Here is a 17,765-nt window from a genome sequence, read left to right on the forward strand (position 1 = left end):
GCTTCACCCACCTCCTAGTGAAATAGTGTTTCCTAATATCCAACCTAAACCTCCCCCACTGCAACACAAGACCGTTGCTCCTTGTTCTGTCATCTGCCACCACTGGGAACAGACGAGCTCCAGCCTCTTTGGAACCCCCCTTAAGGTAGCTGAAGGCTGCTATCAAGCCACCCAACCCCCTCCCAGGTTAGCGAATTCTTCTTCCCATACAGGAATAGCTATACTGGTATAAAACAGTACAGCTTAGTGTCGTTAGTTACACTTAGCTATGCTGCCAGAGTGGTGGCAGGCCCAGATCCTCCCCAGTAGGAGTTAGGCACATCAATAAGTTTGAGGATCTGGGCCTTCGGGTCAATCATAATCAGCTCTAGACATCCCTACAGATCTGCTTGAGCACGGGCAACTGCCGCTCAAGTTTCCTCCAAGGGCAAGAAAAAGATCCAGCCCTGATTCTCCTTCACAACGAGGCCTCGTTGCAGCAGGCTGGTGTCCCTTTCCACTGCCAGAGCTGGGCCCCGGGGGCCAGTAAGAATCACGTCTGTACCACTGGGAGAGAAAAACACTTAACAATAATGCCCCTTTTTACGATCCCTGTGTTAGGCTCTGGGAAGGTGGCTTTGCGGTGAATGCAAGGCCTCAGACAAGCAGAGCTGTCAGTCCAGCTGGGATCTCTCAAAAGATTGATTGTTTAAGGACAAAAAAGAGAAAAGGAACGTATGGACGTAGGCTAAGGGGCGGGGTAACGGGGGGAAGAAGGGCGGGGGGCAGACGAACCAAGTTAAAATTCCGACAGAACGTGCAGTGGAACTATAGAGTCTAGACAACCATTCATAGACCAGGCCCCAATTGTTTCATAGCCTCTATTGTCTTAATTAACCATTTTAGCTGAAATGGGAGCAGACAAATCCTTTCTTCTCCAATTTACTCCTTCTTCTGCTGCACACTCATGCAGACAAACATGCAGCCAAGTCAAGTGCTTTGATTTAAAACACACACACACACACACACACCCTCTTTCCTGGGCCATCTTTGCTAGGTTCCTTGAGAAAATATGATCCTTGCAAGAGAAGCAGTGGAGAGCGGCTAGTTAGTAGGGAAAGAAATGCAAATTTCCCTCACGATGTGAACAGGAACAAACATGTTGATTCTTTTAATCTCCTAATGGGCTTAATAAAGCATTATTGCAATGCAAATTTTATTTTAATGCTTATACATATTTTATTTGAGGTGCCGGTAATTTTAGTTGGCTGAACAATCAACAGCTTTGTTTTATTGGAGGGTTTTTTCTTGATCCCGTGTTACTATTTGAAAACTCTGGGAATCTTTTGAAACCCATGGGTTTTTTTTGTTTTTGTTTTTTTGTTTTTGTCTAAATAATAATCTGAGGGCTAAATTCTACTCTTACTGACACCAGAGTAAAGGCAAGGCCCTGGATACTCCATCGTCCTGCTGCTTGGTCTGAATTCTCGTTTACACCATGGACGCTTGACACCACTCCGAGAGGATGCAATTTACCCTCCTTTTAAGGCCCCTTTACACTCATGAGACCTTAGTGAAAATGAGAATCAGACCCATAGCATCATAGTTTACCCCCGTTCAAAGTGGGTGGGCTTGAGTAACACTTAAAAGGTGGGGGTGGAGGGGAAGGGACCTTCACACGAAGGAGAACCCCTGCCCTACAATTCGGATTTGCTTGGCTTTTGCACTCCCTTTGCCCCTATGCAATCACTGATTTGAGTGACAACGATCTGCACGTGCTTTGCCACAGTGTCAATGCCTGCATGAGATACCGAGGAACGGCAGACCGAGCCCCAGCTGTCCCTGCACAGAGCAACAGTCACTGTGTTCCCCGGTATTGGAGGTACAGTTGGAAGGACAGTGTGAGAGCGTCAGACCACCCCGCGGGGCTCCAGTCCTGTCACAGCCCTTGGCAAGCCGGATCCAAAGCCCAAAGAAGTCAGAGGAAGGGCTCCTCATCACACCCTCTATTTCTAACAATAGACGGACAGCGCCTCTTCCAGCATCTGTGAAGGCAGCATGAGAACTTGGGTGCACCTCAGGAGTCCCCTTAGTCCGTCCTGTAAATTACGCAACTACACAGACTTCAAGGTCAGAAGGAACCATCATGATGATCTAGTCTGACCTCCTGCTTATCACAGGTTATAAAATCTCGCCCACCCTCTGCTGTAATAGATCTCAAACCTCTTCAAGGCCTCTCTGGCAGTGGTCAGCAGCACATACTGCAGAGGAAGGTGTAAGAACCCCCACAGTAACAGACATGGGATAATCTGTATCTCTAACAGAGAGTTTCTTTAACCCTGAAGCAAGATTTTTCGATTTTCCCTGGCAAAATTCATTAGCATCAGTATTTTCTAGCTTTGAATTTTCAGGTTATCCATGTAGCTGTCCAATCCCTTTGAATCTTGCTACATTCTTGGCCTCAGTGACTTTCAGTGGCAGTGAGTTCCAAAGTCCAACAAGGCCTAGTGAGGAAAAAGTCTTTCCTTTGATGGGGTTTCAATGTGCTACCTTTTAATTTCAGAAAATTTCTCCTTGTATCTATGTGAAGGGGCCTTGAGAAGGGCACACTGCAATGGAACACAGTCAGCCACTCCTCCCCAAAATCTTAGCTTTGCCCCACCCTCAGCTCCACACCACCTCCCTCCAGGATCCGCTCAGGCCTAGCCAGTTCAGTGGCAGTAATTATCCAAATGCGTTGATAATGCAGCAGGCAGCCGCTGAGTGGCCCTAATGGATAAACACATTTCTCTGGGTTCCACAGAAGCCCACAACCCTCATTAACATACCAATGAGGAGATATATAAACGAAGGGCCTGAGATAAATGGGTGGGAGGAAGCTTAGATAAATTTTTGGTAGGGAGTAAGGGTAGCGGGTGTTGCATGAGCTCTCCCTGAGAGACTGAATGGCCTCCTGGAGGTTAACTCCTTCCTTCCCTCCAGGAGACCCCCTGCCCTCAGCCTCTGTGCTAACCTGGGAGAAGACCACCTCGTTGAAGAGTCAGCGGCTCTTGAAATCTCAAATGCCCCTTACCTTGATCCTCCAGGAGCTGGTTTTTCCCAGCAGACAGGGCTGGATTTTCCAAAAAGAGACTCGCTGCCATTGGCTGGCTCTGTGACTTCAAGGGCACGATGCTGGTTTACGCCAGCCAGGGAAGCCAGCCCTCTGTGCTGGTAGAACACCTTCTACCTAGGGATCTCAAAGCATTATAGGAATTCACTCAGCCTCGCAGGGCAGTACCATGGGTAGCACCAGCCACATTTTACAGATGGATAATTGAGGTGCAATCCTACCTTGTTCAAACTTGCATGAACCTCTCTGCTAGGATGCCTGCCTCCCTCCCTCCCTTTGCCCATGCTTCACCCCCACCCCAAGGCACTCACATCAGAGCCCCCAAGGTACTCAGATCTTGGACTCAGATCTGAGCTGGCTCTGTCGCCAACTCTGTGTCACCTGAGGCACTTATATTTACTTAAATCTCTCTGGACCTCAGCTTTTCCATCTGCCACTCAGCGATAGGAGTCCTCCATTCATCTGTGTTTTCTATTGAGATTGCGAGCGCTCAAGAGCAGGCGGAATTATCTCTATATGGATGTACAGTGCCTAGCACAAGGAAGACCTAATCTCCCTTGAGGTTTCCAAATACTACTGCAATAGTAACGATAAATAATAATGTACAAGCCTTGACATCTCAGACCACGACCTCTGGGACCCGATTCAAATGCATTCAAGCACCCAGCAGGTCCCTTTCGGGCTTGATTATGCCAGTACCCAAATGCATGCACAAGGGATGTATTCCTCCCAGCTGGGGCATGTCCCTGTCTCTGCAAATCTCCATCATTCATTCAATCCTTGGGCTTTCTTCTGAGGCCGGCACCGAGATGTTCAAGAGCAACTTGTTGCCAAACAGAAAAATTAAAGAAGAAATCATTTCAGGCTGACCCCAACTTAACTTTTTTCATTTTTTTCAGCAAATTGAAGTAAAAAATAAATAAAATAAAATAAAATAAAATGCATGTCAGGTGGGACAAAATGTTTTCTTTGACCCAAAACAAAAAACTTGTTTTGTTTGAGGGTTTTTCTTTCAAAAAATTGTTTAAAAAACACAAAATGAAAAGTCATTTTGAATGGAAAAGGGGAAACATTTTGTTTAAAAAATATGGGAGGGGGAGAAAATGGCACAAATTTTCTAGATATTTTGATCAAAAAAATCTGCATTTTTCCAAGGGGGGGAGAGAGTTTCACCACAAAGCGTCACTCAGGTCTTCCAGTGACCCAGGGGTAAAAGGCCCCATTATTAATTCACTCCCTAACGCCTCAGTTGCCTTTATGAAACACACTTTCATAGCCAGCGGAGCTCAGAGTGGTCTCCGTCATTTTGTGCCAAGGTGCAAACCTGATTGCAGGAGAAAGAAATTAGCGACAATTATAATTACCGTGGCAGGCTGCGGTTCCCTAATAGAAAAATGTCACTTTGGCATGATAAATGCCACGAGAAGAGCTCAGCAAAATAAATAGAGCGAGCGCATGCTTCTATGAGAGCAACTCAGTTGGTTCCCATTGGCAACTAGGTTTTGGAATGAAGCCAACAGTTCTACTGGTCCCTGGGTCACCTGTATCCCAGCAGAAACCAAAGGAGGCCAATTGAAAGAGTTGAAGGGGGTATATTAGAAATTCCACCAAGGTGATCTAAACTTGGCATTGCAGCTGCAGTTTAAAGTAATGGCCGTGTGGTCTAGTCCTGTGTTTCTCAACCTTTTTGCTACCAGGGCCTGGCTTGCTGCCTTCCTGAACAGTGTCAGAGGGATCTCAGGAACCGGCGCCGGCCCATGGAAACACTGGCTTGTAGATAGGGGTGCTGCATTCTCCCCCCCACCCCAAATAGTGAGGTTCTGAAGGTGGAAAATGTCCAGGTAGCAGCGAGGGTGCAGAGCGGAGCAATGAGTTGATTGCTGGAGAGATCCAGACCAGAGGCCAGCTGGAGGAATCTGCGGCAGTGCCCACGGGTTGCCAACAGCACAAGTGGTTTGCAGAGGTCACCAGGGTGGGAGGGTGTGGAGGATGACTAGGGCCTTGTCCCTGCCTCTGATTTTCCCCAGCGCATCTCTGTCCCACACTGTGTTGTTGGAATGGCGGATGCCCACATCTGCCCCAGTTCCAGGCCTGAGCGCTGAGCCGGCAGATGGCGTGGCAGACAATCACCCCTTGCCCACCGCAGGAACCATTGACATGGAGAATTTAAAACACTGCCGCTCCGTGCATTGTATCCATTCACTGCTCTCTGAATCGCGAGAGAAAGAGCCCAGCGCCTTGCCAGCAGGTGCACCCAGCCAGGGGGAGAGAGGGCTCTGTAGCGTGGTTTCCCAGATGGGGTGGCAAAGCTCTTTGTCCGGATGGCATCTTCCACCCAACTCCACCTTTTATGCCAGCCCAGCAGATATGCCCCTGCCCCGCGTCACTGAAATGGACAGATCTCAGACAAAAAAGGATTTCCCTTCGATTCTTCTTTGTCACTCTGATCATAAACTCTGAGCCAGATCCCCAACTGGGGTAAATCAGAGGAGCTCCATCACCGTCAAGGTTGCTACACCAATTTACATCAGCTAAGCATCTGGCCCATCAACACCAGCTGGGGGTCTGGCTTTCTGTTCTTACAGACCCTATCAATGGAGCTCAACCCATTATATGAATTAATTTTGCTTCACAACATCCCTAGCAGAGCGGTACCAGGCATAGCATTAGCTACATTTTACAGATGGGTAACTGAGGTGCATGTTCAACCTTGATAAACTTGTATCAACCTGTCCTAGGACTCCTGCTCCCGCTCCCCAGCCAGAGAGGAAGGGTAGCCTTGTAGTTAAGGAATTGGTGTTGGACTCACGAGATCTACACTCAGTTCCTGGCTCTGTTACTAATGCCCTGCGTCATCTGGGGCAGTTCACTTAAATCTCTCTGGGCCTCAGTTTCCCAATCTGAACTAGAATACCTTCTCTCCTCTGTGCTGTCCATTTAGATTGTAAACTCTAGAGGGCAGGAATTGTCTCTTTCCATGAGGATGTGCACTACCTGGCACAATTGGGACATGATCTCACTTGAGGTCCCCGAATTCTACTGCAATATTAATGATAAATAATCACTTTCAAGCCCTGATATCCAGGATCACAACCTCCTGGACCTGATTCTCCAGCACCCTGCACCTCCTGCAGTCATTTCCATAGTGTGAAGCAGTATAAAATGATAGCAGGTCAGAATGTTAGCTTTTTGCACTTGTGAATGACTGGGCAAAGAGCAGGGTAAAGCAGAATCAGGTGCCTGGACTTCAGTCATTGATTTCCCTAAGGTAAAGTCATACTCTGAATGGGAAACCCCCACCCAAGATCAGAAATCAGCTCTCACAATGCAGAGTCTGCATTCACTTGCATTGGTGGGAATCCACAGACTAACGCTAACATAGAACCAGAATGAGAGACAGATCCCAGCCCCAAACCCATCCAAACAGAAGAGACATTGATTTTTCAGCCACCTTGCTTTGTTTTAAGGTACGGTGAACTGTAATTTTAGAAATGAAGGTTTGAGAGGTGATTCAGTCATTGTTTAAAGGTACCTACCTATACAGGGAGTAGATTTCTGGTAGTGGAAAACTCTTTAATCTAGCAGACAAAGTCATAAAGAGATCCCAATAGCTGGAACCTGAAGCTAGATAAATGCAGGCTAGAAATAAGCTGCTACTTCCTAACAGTCATGCTAAGTAACCATTGGAAAACTTCCCAAAGCATGTGGTAGATTCTCCGTCATCTGAAGTGTTTAAATTCAAGATTAGACATCTTTCTGTGGACATGTCTTCTAGCTCCACCACAAGATAGAGGCTTAATGCAGGGACTCTTGGATAAAGTTCTCTGGCCTGCACTATTCAGACTGGATGATCACAATGGTTCCTTCTGGCTTTAAAGATCTAGAAACTCACCAGAGGATCTGTATGCTAATTCTGCTGCTGAATTACAATTTGTTGTGCTTATTATTTAAACAGAGATAGGCCTGACCCACAACACGAAGTCTGTCTGAGACAGACTACAACAGCCAGGCCATCCACTAGAGTAGCAAGACATAATTTGGAGAGCTTAGAAAAATATCATAACAAGGCTAAGTTAAAAAACAAACACACCAACCAAGGAATGTCTTCCAACACAGAACTTCAACAACTCCACAGTCTCCTTCCTCCAACAACTCTGACTGCAAGCCCTAAGCCAGGGCATTTTATAAAGGGATTTCCTACCCAGAACCCTTTGCTTGGAAGTCCCACCTTTGTCTCTCTGTGTGATTGAGAGCCCATCAAGCCAATCAGCTTGCTTTTCCTCACTGTTTGTTTTACATAAGCATCACTCTGAGCCCCCCCAGGCTGCTGAGTTTTGGATCTAGAGCAAACCTTGCAGTGTGTGCTACTCTCTATTGCTGGCCACAACGGTACCCACAAGCCAAAGCACACTCAAACTTTAATCCAAATCCCTCTCCCAATTCTGTATCTCAGGACCCTTGTTTTAGAGCATGTGTTTATTTCCGGTCACTACAAGCATGGGTGTTAAGGGAAGTACATTGCAATATTGAATATATTGGCAGGTCTCTGCATATGGAGCTGGCTGAAACCCCTCAGCTTCTGTTCATATGGCAACTTCATGGGTGTTTTTGCACCCACTATCCTGTGAATTCTGCGTGGTTCTTCGCCATAACCAGTGTTGTGTCTGTCTAGATAGCTCAAGTACTTACCCCATCACACAAGCTTTAGTGTGTTTATCCTTGTGAGGGAAGGCAGTACCACAATCCCCATTGTCCAGATGGAAAACTGAGTTCAGTGACTTGGCCAAGCTCATACACTTGGTATCAGAGCCAGGAGTTGAACTTAGCTCTCCAAAGTGTGAGGCTAGTGCCCGAACCCCTGCACCAGCCCGCTGCTCTGCATGTTACCAGCTGCTCCACAGGTAAGCTATAAATCCTCCAGCCTCCCTCCCAACTTCCCCAAGGTTCATCTGGAACTTGGCCCAATCTTGCACTGAAAGTTCAGAATTCTTAGCCAACAGGTGGGAATGAGTCTAAACCACAATCCTGAATCCAGACTCCAGATCTGGAACTGAACTCCATTCACTTAAATGTTCATTTACACTGAAGCCCCTTTATACCATTCAGGCAGCATAAAAGGGTCTTACGCTCCAGCCCTGTTCATCATAAGACCCAAATCCACAAAGGCTTGTAACTTCCATGGAAATCACTGTTGTTGGCAACCTAATTTTAGCCATGTCGCTCCCAGGATATTAAAAAGACCAGGTGGGGAAGGGAATATATTTTATTGGACCAGTTTCTGTGGGGGAAAGAGATAAGCTTTCGATCATACACACATATACCCCTTCCTTATTTAAGCAGTTGTACATCACTGTAGGATGCTGTTATACGAGGCTGCCTGACAAGTTCCACCCCTGAGATGGATGAAGCAATTTCAGCAGTGGGCAAAGTGATTCCTATATTCACTCTCTCTCTCTCTCTCTGTCACACACACACACACACACTTTGGGATCCTTTGGAACGACAGCTGTTTGTTAAGCATCATAGGATGATAGCAGGATAAAGCACCCCTGTGTTCATTATTAATAAAATTCTCAAACCAACCCGGTTGTCAGGATTCAAGCCACCATGAAGCATCATGCAACCAGAGCTACAGCTGGTTCCATCTGACATAGGGGGAGCCAGGGGGTTCGGAACACTGGACCTCCATGTGACAGGGAGGATTCCTCATTACAAAGAAAACATGTCATACATCCATCCAGTAACCCTGTTGCTAAGATGATTGTATGTTGCAGCAGCCTGGCACAGTGGTTAGGGCTCTAGACATGGGTGCTCTTCTGTGCTTGACGACTGACTTCAGATGCAACTTTGTGGGAGACACCGTGTGCCTCTGTTTTCCCCTTTGTCTGACACTTTGCTTTAGAATGAAGGTTCTCAGGGGCAGGGACTGATAGGAAGGAAGGGTCAGCAGTTAAGGAATTAGCCTTGGACTTGCGAGGCCAGTGTTTGAGGCCCAAGCCTGCTGCAGGCGTCTTGTGTGACTTTTGCCACGTCACCTAGGTTCAGCTCTTCAAAGGTATTTAGGTGCCTAACTCCCATTGATTGATTTAAATGGGAGTCAGGTACCTAAATCTCTTTGATGGTCTGGGCCTTAGCGTCTCTGTGCCTCTATTTTCCCATCTGTACAATGGGGATGACAGCACTGTCCTACCTCCCAGGGGGCTGTAAGGCTAAATATGCTAAGGGGACCCAAGTAACTAAGACAAGTAGCCTGTCACTTGTTACAGGTAGGCCCATCGCTTAGCACAAGGAGGCCTGCATCTCAGTGAAGACCTCTAAGAACCATCTTAAGGCAAAACTATTTCGTCTGCCTGATCAGATCAGGTTTGTCTCATTCGATCTTTGCAAAACTCCTCTAATCAGCTGGCAATTGCCACTTCGTTATAAATGAAGACGCCACAAACATTTTCAGCAATCTACATTTTATTTTTGGCATTTTTTTTTTTGAAGTACAAGAAAGGCAGTCATAAAAAAACCAAAACATTCTGAACAAGACAGAGGCTGAGAAAATATGAACAGGGTGCCTTCATTTCATTATCATTAAATTTGCCTAGTAATTAGATTTCTGTGCATGAATATTTAAAAAAAACTGTAACAGACAGGCTGTCAAAAAAAGCACGACGGCATCAATTTGATAATTTTTCAGACAGACATTCAGAAGCAATTAGCGCAGATTTCCAGGTTTTTAGGAGTTTGCTGCTCTTTATTTCTTTGATGATCAAATTCTTTCTTTCCGGCTTGCATCCTTCACCTGCAAATCAGAAGGAAAGAAAACAAAAACAATATAAATATCAACACCAGTTTTTTTAAAAAAAAATGTTTTGCCAATAGATTAAAGGGATCTCAAGATCATTTTTTCCCTATCCACCCATGCCGCGGGGCTTGCTTGGCATGCTAAAGCATTGCTGTCTTTCCCTGCCCCCCATCCTTGCTAAACCGAGGCAGGCATGAGGGTCATATATCAGACCTCCCTTCTCCTGCAGGACCAGATTAAATTAAGGTTGCATGAAGCTTCTGTCTTGATCTTCAGGCATTTCTGCTGAAAACAGTGATTTTGATCACTATTTGCATAATTGTACAGTTACGTATCCACTGGCTCTCTAATTATACAATCTGTGTTCGACACCGCTCCAGACAGGGAAGAGGAATGCCATGGACATACTAAACTGCTACTCTATGTACCTACCTATGGACTCCAGCCTGGAGTCTAATATCTCCCAAGCTTGGATCTTAGGATATACACCAGAGGGATTAGTTTGCCCTATGCCCTTCCCACAGTGCTATTCCATGCTACTTGCTGAAATCATCCACTAAATCCCCATTGTGCTAGGGGCTGTACTGTCACATATTTTGACAGTCCCTGCCCTGAAAAGCTAAATAGACAAGGGGTGAGAAAATTATTATCCCCTTTTTACAGTTGGGAAAATGAGGTACAGAAAGATTAAATGACTTGCCCAAGAGCATGCAAAGAACCTGTGGGCAGGAATGTCACCCAGATTTCAAGAGTCCCAACCCAATGCTTTAACCATATGATCACCCGTCCTGTAAGGGTCCAAAAAGGCCACTGGAGTCATATAAACATGGCTTCAGCTGGCCAGACCATATTGGCCTTCCAAACCAGCCTATGCAGGGCTGGCTTGAAGATCCTCTTCACCATTCATAGGGACAGTGAAAGAACTGTTTAGCCAGTGGGTCCCTCACACAGCCACTGAAGTACCATGAATTTCACCTGGGCCCACAGGACCACTGCAGCTACAATGACAGCACTACGGCAACAGAGATATAAAGCTTAACTCTGGTGAAGTCATTGGGAGCTAGCTATTCCAGCTGGCACCAGCTGATGCTATGGCATGTGCTGACTTTTCCTACGGTCAGCATCCGGCCACAGAGACCTGGTGCTCTCTTGCTGATTGTTCCCACCAGAGCCAAGCTCAGGATGAAGAACGTATTCCCTGCGTTTTACCCTTTTTCCCCCCATCTGCATTTTTCTCAGAAGGTTCCATCCAAGAATTTCCCGCAAATAACTCATGCCCTGGAGCGGTTCATTGTAACAGCTCGATAGTCCAGCTGTTCTGATTGGATGCAGAGGTCACATGGGGTGGTTCCGGTCCGATTGGAAGCAGGTGTCTGCTGCCCCAACAGACAATTTGCTTTCTATGAACATGAATAATAAATAATGACTTTTGTGAATATTAAGAGTAAATAATGTACTGGCTCAAAAATCACTGTTTCCACTTACTATTGTTTTCTAATACAGTAGCACGGGGACACCGTGTAGATACATAGTGAGAGACAGCCCTGTCCTAAAGAGCTTACAATCCAAACAGAACCAAAGAGCCAGAGGGGAAACTGAGGCATAGAGCGGTGGAATAACTTTCTCAAGACCACACAGCAGGCAAGAGACAGAAACAGAACCCAGGTCTCCTAGTCTGCCATCTTGTCCACCGGCCCATGCTGCTTCACAAACACTCTTCCAAAGAAACTGACTCCACAGGAGGGTCCGAGGAGCTGCGAGTTCAGTTCCCAGCTTCATCTGAGTCACTTTGTGACCTTGGGCAAGTTACTTAATGTCTCTGTGCCTCTATAAAATGGGGCAATAATCCTTTGATTAATTAGATTGGAAACACATTGAACAGAGACTGTCTCCTCTGGACACGTACCACTCTCAGAAGAGTTGGGCAGAAAAACGTCAATGGACCTTGTTTTCCATTGGACAATGCAGTTCTGTCGCAATCAGAATGCTTGGAAAAATGGCGGCAAATCCATTGAAATTTCATTGAGGTTGGGGGAAAAAAGAAGGGGGGAAATAGTTCCAGCAACACTGAACCGGAAACATTTCAATTTTTCCCTTTCAAAATGACTTTTGGTTTAGCCTTTTTTAAAAAATAATTTTTGTATTATAGTCTTATCATTAGATCCTAGGCAATTTGTACAAGTCAAAATAGAAATGAATCATTCTGACTGACTTGAAGTGAATTTTTTTTTTCAGAATTTCCATTTTGTGAAGAATTTTGAAATGTGCAGGTTTTGTTCCTAATCTGAATCTCAAAATCTTCCATGAAATGCAATTTCCATTCTATGCACTCTTCTAGCATCTAGCACAATGGGGACCTGATTTTTGGTTGCTTCTGTAGCACCAATGATAAATAACTGTTACCAGAACCTGCATTTAAAGCCTTATCTACTTGATGATTTCGTTGGTGATTGATCCTGCTTTGAGCAGGGGATGGGACTAGATATCTCCTGAGCTCTCTTCCAACCCTGATATTCTATGATTCTATGACAATAGCCCTGGAAACAAATTCTTCCCACATCAGTCATTTTGTTGTGTCTTATGGCTTACGCAATTGATTGCCACATGTTTTACAGACAAAAGTTCAAATTCTGATCTCTGCTGCTCTGGGGCAGATACGGACTAAATTCACTGACGTTAACAGGATTACACTAGATTTACACAGAGAACAAAATTTTGCGTGTGGGACCCACACTGATGTGTAGGACAGTGCAAAGCTGTGGACAGGTCTTATAGCAGATGAATCAGAAATGATCATACGGAGGGGGTACAGCAGGGGGGAATGCAAGCATCTTGATCTGAGCATGTGCTGATTTTTTATTATTAACTATTATTATTATTATGGAGACTTTTTTAAAAAGTTATACAAATCAAAAAAGAAAATCCTAGACTTCAGGCCAGGTCATGCCTCCCTGAAATCGCCTTTGCTAGGGCTTTATCGGAAGGAGCAGGGGGTGGAAGCAGCTGGTACGAGTGAGCCGAGCACCCAAATCAAAAACATGTGAGCAGATTTAAAAAAAAAAAAAAAAAAAAAAAAAAATCAATCCTCCATCCGATACAGAGGAAATCCCACTAATTATAAAGACGGGGCTTATTTCCTGGAGTCACTCTGTTTGAAGTCATCGCAAATAGTAATTCTTAATTACTCTACTTTATGGAATATGGAACATCAACCTCTGAGTCCTCTGGTGCAATGCCAGGGCTGGGCTTCGCAGGTTGGCTGTGATGCATGACATGTACCTGTTCGTTCAAATGAATGGCTTACCTGCTCTCCCATGAACAGTAGGGAGGTATTCCAATCTGCTTTAAGAAGGGGATTGTAACAAAAAAGAGTTCTTTGCCCCGGCAATCTCTGATGACTGCTTGGTACGTGTGTATTCACTGGGAGTCCCTCTTTGATTTAGCCACTGTCAGGAATCGGTTTTTTGAAACAGGATGTTGAAGATGCTAACCTCAAGCATAGAAAAGGACCAGGCCCTTGAAAGGAAGGTTAGCCTTGTTGTTAAAGTGCTGGAACTGGGCTTCGGGGCTCTGGGATCAATCTCTAGCCTGCCTACACATTTCCTGGGGAAGGCCCTAATGCCCAAACCCACAAAGGGACTCGAGTGTTGCCAGGCTGAAAATCACAGCCTGTAACTTTTAGATGCCTTTGCCCCCCAGTGGAATCCACAAGCCTTGAGCTCGGTGCCCAGGCTCTCTATACAATGCATGGGGAGTGAGGGGGGCTTCAGAATGGAAGCCCCAAAAGCCAGCATGCTACACCAGGCAGTGCCTAAGCTAGCCAAGAGGAGCAGCTGAAGAGAGGGATGTGGCCCAAACCCTGCTCCTCTCAGGGTGTTTGGCATCGAGTTGTGCTATATAACTCCACGGTATCCCCACATCTGGAATACTGTATGCAGATGTGGTCACCCCATCTCAAAAAAGATACATTGAATTTGGAAAAGGTACAGAAAAGGGCGACAAATATGATGAGGGGTATGGAACGGCTTCCATCCGAGGAGAGAATACCAGAGGGACTTTTCAGCTTAGAAAAGAGAGGTCCAAAGGGAGATGATATAGAAGTCTATGAAATCGTGACTGGTGTGGAGAAAGTAAGGAAGTGTTATTTACTCCTTCTCCTGACACAGGAACTAAGGGTCACCCCATGAAATGAATAGGCAGCAGGTTTAAAACAAACAAAAAGAAGTACTTCTTCACCCAATGCACAGTCAATCTGTGGAACTCCTTGCCAGAGGATGTTGTGAAGGCCAAGACTATAACAGGGTTCAAAAAAAGAACTAGATACCTTCATGGAGGATAGGTGCATCAATGGCTATTAGCCAGGATGGACAGGGATGGTGTCCCTAACCTCTGTTTGCCAAAAGCTGGGAATGGGCGACAGGTGATGGATCACTTGATGATTCCCTGTTCTGTTCATTCCCTCTGGGACACCTGGAACTGTCCGCTGTCAGAAGACAGATACTGGGCTAGATGGACCTTTGGTCCGACCCAGTATGGCTGCCGTTCTTATGTTTATAACCCTGTCTTGAAGTCAGGCACCTAAGCCCTTTCGTGGATTTCAGCCACAGGGCTAGATTTTCAAAGGCATTTAGGTGCTTAACCACACATTGATATCAATAGGAGTTAGGCACCAAACCTGCGTAAGAGCTTTCAAATTTGTATCTGCATGGTTAGGGGGCAAAATCCTTTAAAAATCTGGCCCTTGGTGTCTCTATGCTTCCCTCCACAGTTGATAAAAAAGGGAGAAGAGTCCTTCTTTCCCATGCTACCAATTCAGGCCCCGACCCAGCAAAGACCTGCACCTGGGTACTGAGCATTACCCATGTGATTTCAATGGGACTAGTCACAGTGCAGGAAGTTAACCACATGCGCAAGTCTCTCTAGGATCAGGGCCTGAGATTATAAGAATAACAGGCCACAGACACTCTGCATTTATCTATGTGTGTTTGTACAGAGACTAGCACAATGATTTGGGTTAGGGCCTCTGTTTGCCATATTAATAATAAAAGAGTCTTCCAGAGAAGAGTGGATGCTCAGTCTTCATTTTTGGATGCATAGCGAAAACTCCAAGCATTCAGCTATTATGAGCCAGCGCCCCCAGAAATCCTGATATGGGCTTTCAAACTGTGAGAATTTTGAAAAATAAATAAATGTGAGGGTTCTTTTTACTTGTTTTCCGGTGCTGGATCCTTCACGGGTTGCATCTTCTTTGCAACCACAAGGGCTAGAAATTTACTTTAAAAAAAAAAAAACAATCAGAAGCTGAGATTTTTACTTAATCACCTGACTCCAGGAGCTGGGACTTTAAGAGCAGCATCAGGGATCATAAAAGTTGGAAACATTGCTACAAACTGTCTTGGATCATGGAGAAATGGGTTGTACAGGGCACCAAACATCAACATTTTATCTAGTTTGCTCCTCTGGGTTTTCTTAGCTCCTACTATGAGTTCTCCCCAGAGCAAATAGCCAAATGTTGCTTCAGAATAAAGGGGAGATTTGAATCTACGTGCTGCTGCTTGAAATTCCGTACATGCCATTAAGCTTAAGGATTGTCCTAGGAATGTCTCTTTCAAGTCATGAGGCATTTCAGTCAGAAAACAAAACAAAAGGGAAAAAAAAAACTATCCTTCCCAAGAAACACATTGGGGAAAAACTGATCATCCCTGAACCAAGGGCCGGATTCATTCAGAAAAAACGAATGAACTCTTCCCAACTGTGGAATTGTAGGGCTGGATTTTTTAAAGGCATCCCAGGTTTTGCAAGAACAATGAATTGTTCGGGCCTCAATCAATGGCAGGCACAGTTCTGCAGGCATCTAGCTACCTGAATGGTCAGTACAATCAGGTATTCGAGATATTAAAGAGCTGAGCTGGCATTTGGGTTCAGATCCTGGCTCTACCGCAGGCTGCTTGTGACATGTTGGACAAATCACAAGGATTTCCCCTGGTCTCACTTCTCCCTGTGTATAAAAACAAGGATGATGATGATACTTCCTTTCCTTCTGTCTAGACTACTTAGATTACAAGCTGTCTTTTAATATGTATATGAACAGCACCTAACACAACAGGCCCCAACCTGATTTGCACATCTAGGCACTGCCGTAATAATAATTTAGGGCTCTAAAAGCCATCAGTTGTACCCACCACTGTGCTCACCCAATTGCACCCACAACTGATTATGGGCACAAAGTTGGAAGCCAGTTTAAAGAATTAGACTATCTAATTTTGTTTAATTGTTATTTTAGTCTTTCATACAAGGCACAAAATCCAGTGCAGGTAATTACATCCCATCTCCCTAAACTCCTCCAGCACTTGCAACTGATTATACTTTTCTGCGTCACTTCCTGTTACTATGCACTGTTAAGCACCTGCCAGGTTTCGCCCCCTCCCAGAAACAAAAGCATTTCAGAGGCAGGTAAACTGTTTGCTCTGTAACTCTTACAAAGGGGCAGCCTGAGGCTTAATTAGTGATCCTGATTCTCTAATTGCCCTGCTCTTTGAGCAATCATTTACCCCAGTACAAGATAGGTGTATACTCTGATCTGGTAGCAGCTTACATTCAGTTTGCATGCCCTTTGCAATGGTGTAAGAGACTTTTTAAAGGGAAGGGGAACCGAATCAGGCTAAGTGTTTGTAAAGTTCTTATAAGTTCTATTTTCAATAGAACTTAGGCCTAGCTTATGCGCCGATTTTTAGCCTAGTATAACTATGTAAGATAAGAAGGTGATTTTTTTAGACCAAGGCACCAGTATTCCTCTTCCCATAGTGGTTTGAGCATTTGCCTGCTAAACCCAATGTTGTGAGTTCAATCCTTGAGGGGGCCATTTAGGGAACTGAGGTAAAAAATCTGTCTGAGGATTGGCCTGCTTTGAGTAGGGGGTTGGACTAGATGACTTCCTGAGGTCCCTTCCAACCCTGATATTCTATGAATAGCTGTATTGGTTTAAGCATTTGTATACCTAAATAGCTGCAGCCATGCTATGGGGGGGTTGCATTGCTTTAACTGTACTGGAATGGTTAAAGTGATACAGCTTGTGTCTATAAACAAAGTCAATGTCATTTAACAATTAAGGCTAAAAGTGTCTTACAAGGGAAAAGAGAGGTTTCATGGAGAGGTAAAGTGAGGCACAGAAAGGGGAAAGTGACTTGCCTGAAGTCACACAGCAGGTCAGTGGCCGAGTTGGGGAAAAGATTTTAATAGCTCCTGAGCGTGAGAGTGGGCGGAGGTCATATCTTTTATTCAACCAACCTCTCCCGGTGAAAGAGGCAAGCTTTCAAATGACTTAAGTTCCTGTAAGCCCTGAACACACTAGGGTGACCAGATGTCCTGATTTTATAGGGACAGTCCTGATATTTGGGTTTTTTTCTCATATAGGTTCCTATTACCCTCCACCCTCTGTCCCAATTTTTCACCCTTGCTGTCTGATCACTCTAGAACGCACAGAACTCCCAGCGCTGTCCATGGGTGCTCAGCCTGCAGAGGGTTTGAAGTATTGGGCCTCTGCACTCTTGTGACTGTACGTCCCCACCCCCTGTCCATCCCCACTGGGGTGTCTGGCGGGGCTTAACTTGTAATGAAAAAGGTGCTGGAGCTCAAGTAATTTTTTACCTTCATAACAGAGGCAGCAAGCCTACAAATTAAGCAGTGGCGTTTGGGCTGACTAAGCACATGCTAATGCTTCCCCGATGTTCCTCCTCTCAAAGCAATTTGCAACAGTTTCAATGTGTGGCTGTGCCCATCATCCACCCTAACTGACAGGTGACCTGATCAGAGCTGCTTAAAGAAGGACCAGCACAAAGGAACACACTGCCCCTCGCACAGAAGCCGGGCTGCTGGCACTGA

General features: G+C 45.3%; 1 long non-coding RNA gene across 2 annotated transcripts in view; it reads right to left on the reverse strand.

Moving 5' to 3' along the window:
* Positions 1-9,535: 9,535 nt before the first annotated feature.
* LOC142047529 (uncharacterized) overlaps positions 9,536-17,765 on the reverse strand; it is a 61,794-nt gene continuing 53,564 nt past the window's right edge. For both annotated transcript variants that reach the window (XR_012656845.1, XR_012656846.1), the window contains exon 4: positions 9,536-9,881. This is a non-coding gene — a long non-coding RNA (uncharacterized LOC142047529). The remainder of the gene's footprint in view (positions 9,882-17,765) is intronic.

The sequence above is a fragment of the Chelonoidis abingdonii genome, chromosome 11 (genome assembly GCF_003597395.2).
Source record: "Chelonoidis abingdonii isolate Lonesome George chromosome 11, CheloAbing_2.0, whole genome shotgun sequence".
Taxonomy (NCBI): Eukaryota; Metazoa; Chordata; order Testudines; family Testudinidae; genus Chelonoidis; species Chelonoidis abingdonii.